Source organism: Gossypium hirsutum, chromosome A08 (genome assembly GCF_007990345.1).
Source record: "Gossypium hirsutum isolate 1008001.06 chromosome A08, Gossypium_hirsutum_v2.1, whole genome shotgun sequence".
In the NCBI taxonomy this organism is placed as follows: Eukaryota; Viridiplantae; Streptophyta; class Magnoliopsida; order Malvales; family Malvaceae; genus Gossypium; species Gossypium hirsutum.
This window is the reverse complement of record NC_053431.1, coordinates 38,932,296-38,941,666: the sequence shown is the minus strand read 5'-3', so window position 1 is coordinate 38,941,666 and position 9,371 is coordinate 38,932,296. Positions and strand designations below refer to the sequence as shown.

The following is a 9,371-nucleotide window of genomic DNA, read 5'->3' as shown; positions in this document are numbered from 1 at the left end:
AATCATGGATTCAATGATACTAAAAATTAACAAAACAACTTGAATTTCACCTTGAATTGTTGCTTCCAAATGGCCGAAACTTCAAAGCCACAAATTTTATTTTCTTTCTCCTTTGTTCGGCCTCCAAGATGAACTACATGCATGTTCTCTTTTTTTTTTTCTTTCTAATCTCAAGTTACGGCAATGGTAGAGTGAGGATGAACCACCTTTGTTTTTATCACCCATTTCTTCTTTTAATTATTCTTTCTTCCATAATATAAAGCCACTAACTATTATCATGCTAAAATGAAATGCATATAATATCTATCAACTATCATTATGGCCGGCCACTAATTAAAAGTGGTCCATTTGACATGCAAGTCCCTCATGTCAATAACTCATGCATTATTTGGCCACTTTAAATTTCACCTATCACATTATCAAGTCTTATCACATGGGTCCTTTCTTATAAATTAACACCGCCTTGATAAAAATCAAGGCACGAAATATTCACACATACAAATTCCACATACAATAAGCACAGAATATAACATCTAATTATTTTTGTGACTCGGTTTCGTGGTCCCGAAACCACTTTCCGACTAGGGTCACTTTAGGGGTGTCACACTACTGTTGGGTCAGTAAGTATACTTAGACCCCATACTAATGAAATGACCATTATACCCTTGTGAGGTAAATTGATTGAAATACCCTTGTATTATGTATGACTGTTTTTGAGCATGACATTTCTACACACGTTTGATATTATGTTGCATTACATGGGGTGGGATATATGATTTTGGAGGAAGTGTACTGAAAGGCTATAAGCCTATTACTGGCAGCTTTGCTCAATTACTATTTTAGTGTCGTAATCGGTACGACTTGGTGTGTATGGTTGGGTGGGTTGATTTTATCCCCACATTGTGTGTAGGGTTGGTACGGAGATGGTATGTAGAGGCCGGATTGGGTAGGATTTTCTAATTGCATACTGCACTGATTCTACAATGGGCTTAGGCCCCACTGATACTGTTACTGGATTGGGCTCAGTCCCACACTGTTTTTGATTCTGAAATTGGCTATCGCCCTAAGTGAAGCTAAAAGGTTTAGGCCCAAGTTGTGTTCACTCTGATTGTTGCTTATATGAGATTACACATTGAGTTTTTGTAAACTCACCCATCTATTTTAACTGTTTAGGTAATCCCTAGACTTAGGCGGTTCGATGCGACAGGGGACTCGATGGTGGCCACTCGACTTAGTAATTTTTAATATTATAATGTAAGTTATTTTAAGAAATTTTATGTAATAAGGCCGCTTTAAGTTTATTTTTAATTTGGGGATATAATTATATTGGTTTATACCTGTTAGCAGTTGGTCGTGAGTTTTCAAAAGATAAATGATTTTCAACTGTCACGCTTATGCAACCTGATAAAGCTTGAGCAACAAACACTATTTTTCTCAAAAAGGGTAAGCACAATCTAAAAAGACTTATGTTTTACTAATGCAACTGGAGTTTTAACAATGAACAAGATATCTTAACTTGTCAAAATCATAACGAGGTTTTATCATAAAATAGACTTTTCAAACGGAGTGACACTTTTCAAACACACTCTAATGTGACATCACAGGTTCGGCCATAACGTTTAGGCCAAATTTTGGGTGTTACGTGTTCTTGGTATTGTGTGAATTACATTACTAATATGATTAGTGAAGTTGTGTTTTAGGCTATAAGTCAAATTGCTTGGATGCATTATTGTTTGCTTATATTAAATGTAAATATATGGTAAGTTAAATTCCTGTTATACGAACTTACTAAGCATTAAATGCTTATTAGGTTTTCTTTTCTCTGTTTTATAGTGCTCGAAAGCTTGTAAAGGTTGGAGATTGGTAGGATATCATCACACTATCCTCCAGCTTGTTTTGATATAAATAGAAAACTTATTTTGACATAATGACATGTATAAGCTAATTTTACCAATGATGATATATAAATGGATGTTTGAAATCTAGCCATTGGAATGACTAGTAATGGTTTATTTTGGTATGATAATATATAGTCATATCCTGTTTAATACATAGATGTATAAGGTATGGTTAGATTGAATTAGGGTAAAATATATATTCTTGAAAAAAGGCAAGTTTGATTATATGAATGTATGTAATGTTATATTATACATATTAATGATGTTTGCTTAGTTTCATGCTTGAAATTGGTTGGTATATATGTACAAGTATTGTTGTAGGTTATTGGAAAATTTGGGTGAGAAATAAGGCTAGGAAATTACTTTATTTTGTCCACATGGGTAGACACATGGGCATGTGTCTTGACCGTGTGTGACACACGGCCTGGCACATGGGCATGTGGTTTGGCCATGCATCCCCTGCATCTTAAAATTGAGAAACAGACTGCTCAGAATTGGGCACACAGGCAGAGACATGGGCGTGTGTCTTAATCGTGTGTGCTGCACGGCTTAGAACATAGGCATGTGTCTTGGCAGTGTGAAACCTGCACCTAATTTATGAAAATTAAATTGACCACACGGCCTAGCATACGGGTGTGTGGCAAGCCGTGTGGCACAGGTTAGAGAGTTACACGGGTAAGAACACGGGCTAGGACACAACTGTGTGCCTCACATCTAATGCCTACACGGCCTGAGACATGGGCATGTCACTTGGCCGTGTGAGCCACATGGCCTACTCACACGGACGTGTGATCCTTGTAATAAAGAAAATTTTTAAATTTCACAAAAAATTCTCTGAAATCTCAATTTAGTCCTGACTTGATTCTAATGTTTAAATTGGGCCTTGAGGGTCCATTCAAGGGACAATATGATTAGTTTCGAATATGAACAGTAAACGATATGAATTACGTGAAGTTATTCTATAAACTTTGGCAATGCTCTGTAACCCTGTTCCGGTGATAGATACGGGTTAGGGGTGTTACATATTGTCTATCTCATTGGTTGATATTCAATTATTTCTTTGATTCATTCTATATTGTGTTTGTAGTTAAATTAGTTTTTTAAATTTAGATTAAAACACATCACTCCAAATTTGTCGGCTAAAGAATAGAAAAATGGTAATTACTAATACTTTTAGTCCTTTTGGATACGATATTCTCTACTCACCGTAGCTATACTATTGTTCGATAGGTGCGCTTGCTTTTTTCATATTTATAGTTAGTTTAGTGACCATCATGTTGTGAAGCCAAGCTTAAGGTCACGAATCCAAGCCTTTAAGGTCATGAGACCATTGTTGATGGTTGAAGTGAAGGAGCCAAGGCCACTATCGAGGTTGTCGCGACACCAACTTGTCTATATCATGACATCGAGAACCTTCAAGCCAAGATTGTGCCTACTTTTGAGGATTTTGCGACACCAAAGCTTGGGTGTCACGACACTAAAGCTTAACGAGGTGAAAAATTGTAGGGGCAATTTTGTGTCCAAACAATCTTAAGTCAGTTTTTTCATTTAACGGCATAATTTTCAATGTTGGTTTAAATTTTAATAGACTATAAATACTACTTTATAAGCTTCTAGAATTAGATCTTTTGTGGCTGAAAATCTTTCTTTACTTTTCATAGTTTTAGGTTAGGTTTCTTTTTCTTTTCTTTTTATTTTTGGATTAGGTTTTTCCTTTTCTTTTTAGAATATAATTTATTTTTGTTGTTTTGTTTCTTCTTTCTTGTTAAAGAATTTCGTAAATGAATATGGATCAAGCTTTTCGGTGCCATTGTTTCCACATTTAAATGAGCATTTCTTACCCTTACCTTTATATTGTGCATATCAATTATTCGATGAAATGTCTATCTAGGTGTTAAGGTTTATTATGTTTGATACCTCGTGTTAGTTAATTGATGAATTGATTGTTAGATTAAGTTAATGTCCATGTTTGATTTTTTTAGTTGTACTTTTATATCAAAATACTTAATAAACTAGAATTGACGCATCTAGTAGAAAATCTAGATAAATGAGACTTAAAAGAGATTTTATCATTAGATAGTTCGATATGATTGTACCTAATAGTGAGACCGAGAGGAGATTTATATGCCTAGGTGAGACTTAGAAGAGAGCTTAGGTCGTATTTTTTTTTGTTTAAGATGAGATCGAAAGGAGATTCTTAGCTAAAAGTGGCAAACAATATAATTAGTATAGGTTTATTAACTTAGTTAACGATTGACGAATCAATCGGCCATCATTTTAATCATTTACATTGTCTAAAATAATACAATGAAAGTCTAGTTTAGTTTGTTTAATTGATAGTTAAAATTTTGTACCACCCTTAACCCATACCTGTCGTCGGAACAGGGTTGAGAAGTATTACCGAAACATTCAGAAACATTTACAAATAACTTATGTAAATTACTATTCATTTACCGAGATCATTCATAATGTCCCTTGATTGGCCCCTTGAGGCTTAATACGAGCACTAGAATCGAGTCAGGACTTATCGGGAACTCTAAGAATTTTTTGCGACTTTTCAAAATTTTTCCAAGGTGCAGGGCTTACACACTCGTGTGGTCCAAGGGACACGCCCGTGTGACCCTAGGACACGCCCGTGCTAAAGTCCGTGTTTGACCCTGTATAGCTCTCTGACTTGCACACACGGCCATGCCACATGCCCATGTGCTAGGCCGTGTGGTCAATTAATTCAATTCAAAATTAGCTGCAGGTTTCACACGGCCAAGACACACGCCCGTGTTCTAGGCCGTGTAGCATACACGACTGAGACACACGCCCGTGTCTCTACCCGTGTGCTCAATTCTGAGCATTTTGTTTCTCAAAATTAAGGTGTAGGGGACACACGGCCTAGCTACATGCCCATGTACCTGGCTATGTGTTACACACGGTCTAAACACACGCCCGTGTGGACAAAAATAAAACCATTTCTAGCTTCATTTCTCACCCAAATTCACACTAATGACCTGCACTTAAACTCACATCCATAAACCAACCAATTCAAGCATTCAAATTAAGCAAATTCCATCATTCATCATGGCTTATCATTTCATGCATACATGTCTATAATCTTACCTTAGTTCAGCATACTCACTTAACCTTTCTCAATCAATCAATAATGAACACTTATGTTATCTCAATAAAGTAAACTTAAATACATATATATACATGTACCAAAACATAACCATCACTAGCCATTCCAATGGCTAGGTTACAATAATCATTTACATTTATATGCCAATATGACCAATATAACCTATACATGCCATTGTAACCAATATTTGCTTTACCAAATTGTACCGACATGGGCCAATAGATAGTGTGAGTGATCTTTGCTAAGCTGCCAATCCAACGAGATTCTGATTCACTATAATACAGGGAAATAAAACTAAGTAAGCATATAATGCTTAGTAAGTTCATATAACATGGTACTTAACTTACCATTCATTCTATTATGAGGTAACTATGTAAGGCATATTCAATCAATTTGACCTCAAGCCCTACACACATCCTCATTGCCCTTGTTAGTCATATAATCCATAATTGTAAGACCCCAAACCCGGCCTAGACGTTATGGCCGAATCTGGCGATGTCACATGGAATGGAATTTGAAATTGAATCTATCAAGTTAAAACCATTTTCGTTTTTTAGCTTTTATTTATCTCTCATCAATTTCAAAACTATTGTCTTATTAAGTTGATTCGCTTTAAAAACATATTTTGTAGTAGAAGCTTTTAAAATCGTGTTATTTTAAGAAAATCGTTCACATTTAGGAAAAAAATTGTTGTTTTAATTAAACTGATTTTTCGTTGAGTTTTGTAGCTTAAAAGTCCATGAAAACGGTTAAAATCCAAAACGAAGGCAAACAATCCAAAAGCCCCAAATTACATAAAAAATACCTTAGAAAACCAATAGGAAATGAAAAACCATAAATGAAATTGAAACTATTCAATAATCATGTGGTCATCGTTGAACCCTCCGCCACACCGATCCGTCTAATTCTTGAGATTACCTGCATAGATAAAATAGGAAGGGGTGAGTTTACGTAAACTCAGTGTGTAATCCCCACAGAAGACATACATACAGTCAAACAACAGATATCAGTCAAATGCAGTCTAGGCCTAAGCCCATTACAGATTCAGATACAGTTTAGGCCTTAGCCCATTTGGATATAGTCTCAGATGTAAATTAAGGCCTTAGCCCATCTTAGATACAATATGCATACAGTAACAAAAATCAGTATCCTACACACCAGCCTCTACACACCATCCCCGACCATCCCTACACACCATGTGGGGTTTAAAACACCCACCCAGCCCTACACACCAAGTTGTACCAAATGTGGCACATAGTAGTAATATTGCAACTGAGCTGCCAGATAATAGGTTTAAAAGCCTTCTAGTACACTTCCTCTAATAACCAATCATCCCACCTATAACAGCCCTATTTTAGCTAAATCAGAACAGTGGTTTTGGGACCACAAATTCGATGTCAGAAAATTATCTTAATATTATTTTATGTGTTTATAGTATGTGATTATGTATGTGTGAAAATTTGGTGAGCTAATTTTATTGTTTAATAGCTCAATTTGATCAAAGGACTAAATCGCGTAAAATGCAAAAGTTGCATTCTATATGATAAAGCTGTCGATTTGTTATGGCTTATTAAATGTGAAGTCCTTATGTTGTAATTAGACCTTTGATAAGGTTAATGGACATAAATGGCCTAATGTTTGATGATTAAATGGTTTAATAACCAAGGGTAAAAATGTAAACTATATATTATGTATTATTAATAAAACAAAAACATAAAAATATGGTTTCATTCATCTTTCTTCAACCGAATAACAAAAGAAGAAGAAGCCATTGAAGCTTTTTAACATTCAGCCATGATACACAGGTAGTTCACACGCCCGTGTCCATTCAACAGACTCGAACACTGTTTGAAGCAATCGCACACAGGCATGTCACACGGGCGTGTCCCTATCGAGCCCAATTCTAGTCCTATTCGAAAAAGGCCACTCTTGAGGGTTTAGAAGCATTTTAAAGCCTATATAAACACCCCAGGAGGTACCAAAAAAGGGACACATGGAGTAGGAGGCACGAAATTACTCGAAGAAAGCCGATTGATCCATCTCAGAAGTTGGATTCACCTTCAAGACTGAAGATCTCCCTTCAATTCCCTTCAAGAGTTCTTGGGTTTTCTTTATGTTTTGTTATCATTATTCTTTTGAGATGTGTTCTTTCATAAATATGAACTAGACCCCCTAAATACCTAAGGGGAATGAAACCTAAAACGGATCTTGTTATTATTATCTGAATTATATGATAAATATTTGACTTGTTCTTAATTATGAGTTCTTAATTCTTGCTTTAATATTCTAGGATATTGATTCAAGTATTGATGTGCTTATTCAGAGGAGCAAAAGTTCGTGTCTAAGAGTAGATCTAACATAATTAAGCAGAGTTAATTGCACGCCCAGAGATAGGGTGACAAGATTTTACTGGATTAGGGTGAAACCTAATAAGGGAATCCATAGATCGAGTTAATGCAACATTAGGGAGTTAATTAGAAAGAGATTTCAATTAATCAACCTAGGGTTAGACGTTGTTAGTCTCGAGAAAGATAATAATATAAATTAGGGATTTCTACAGATCAAGTCAAGTGAATAAATCGTCTGATTTAGAGTCAATAACTTGTGAAGTCTAGGTGGATTTTTCCCTTAGGTATTGTCTAAATCATTCAATTTTCTCAAAAGTTATTTCCCCAATTTACTTTCTGTGCATTCTTAGTTTAGTAATTAGTTTAGATAAAACAAACACCTTTATTTTTAGACTAGATAATAAAAAGAAAGCTAACACTAGTACTTTTAGTTTCTTTGGGTTCGACATCCCGGTCTTGCCATAAGCTATACTACTGTTCGATAAGGTGCGCTTGCCTTTGTCATGATAATAGTTAGTTTTCAAGAACAGATATTCATAAATTATAAATTAATCACGATTCACATCACGATCAAGTTTTTAGCACTGTTGCTGGGGAGCTAAGATATTAGAAACACTTAATTTTTATTACTTTAGCCATTTATTTTATTACAATTTAAATTTTATTTTGATTTTTGTTACTAAATTTTTTTTCCTTCTGGCAGGTTTTTATAGTTTATGACTGAAGAAACCCATCAGGACTATTACTTTTTAAGAGTGAGATTGAACACACAGCTCGTAGAAACCGAAGAGAAATAAGGCGAAGCTTAAGATATATAGAGGAAGGGCAAGAGGACGATATTCACACCACAACTGAGGAGATGGCTGAAAATCAGGAAAACCCGCTACCTCCTGCAATTGCTGCTGATCCAGTAAATCAGAATCCTATTCCACGCACTATGTATGATTATGCTAAACCTACTTTAACAGGAACTGAGTCAAGTATAGTTAGGCTTGCTATTGCTGCAAATAATTTTGAATTGAAACCTAACACAATTCAAATGATCCAACAGTTTGTTCAGTTTGATGGTTTGTAGGACAAGGACCCCAATGCTTATTTGGCAAATTTCTTAGAGTTTTGCGACACTTTTAAGATCAATGGCATTTCTGATGATGCCATTCACCTTCGGTTGTTTCCCTTTTCGTTGAGGAACAAAGCTAAAAAGTGGTTGGACTCGTTCCTATGAGGGTCAATCAATACTTAAGAACAAATGACCGAAAAATTTTTACTTAAATATTTTCTGCTGGCTAAAACGGCTAAGATGAGGAATGATATCTCTTCTTTTGTACAGATGGATCTAGAAACACTTTATGATGCATGGGAGAGATACAAGGATCTATTGAGAAGGTGCCCTCACCATGGGTTACCACTATGGTTGCAGGTTCAAATGTTTTACAACGGCGTTAACCCCTCAACAAGGCAACTTATCGACGCTGCTGCTGGTGGGACTATCGATAACAAAACACATGAAGTGGCTTACGAATTTATTGAAGAGATGTCACTGAATAACTTTCAGTGGCAAGTCATGAGAACAAAGCCAACAAAAGCAACCGATGTTGTAACACCCCAAACCCGGCCTGGAAGTTTGGCTCGAATCTGGCGTGTCACATTGAAGTGTTTTTCGGAAACCATGTTTCCATTAAAAACCCTTCTTAATAATTAAAAACTTGTACCCTTTTTAAACCTTGTTAGAAAACCTCAGCTGAATAACATTCTTAACAACTTTGTAAAAAATCCTGGCAGTTGCGGACGCTTAATTTAAAAACAATTGCGGTTACGTGATGTTTTGAACAACAGTAGTTGCTTTGGAAAACGTGTTCTAATACTAGCAATTATAAGAACAATAAATAAAATTCCAAATTTGAAATCCAGAAAATTACAACGGCTTTACTACAACCCACATAAAAACATTTAAAAGCAATAATCAAAACTATAACATAAACAGTGTGTGTGGCT

At 35.5% G+C, this 9,371-nt stretch overlaps 1 non-coding gene across 1 annotated transcript; it reads right to left on the bottom strand.

Moving 5' to 3' along the window:
* Positions 1–8,673: 8,673 nt before the first annotated feature.
* LOC121205952 (small nucleolar RNA R71) lies at positions 8,674–8,780 on the bottom strand. The gene has a single exon (XR_005901026.1). It is a non-coding gene; the product is annotated as a small nucleolar RNA R71 (small nucleolar RNA).
* Positions 8,781–9,371: the final 591 nt, after the last annotated feature.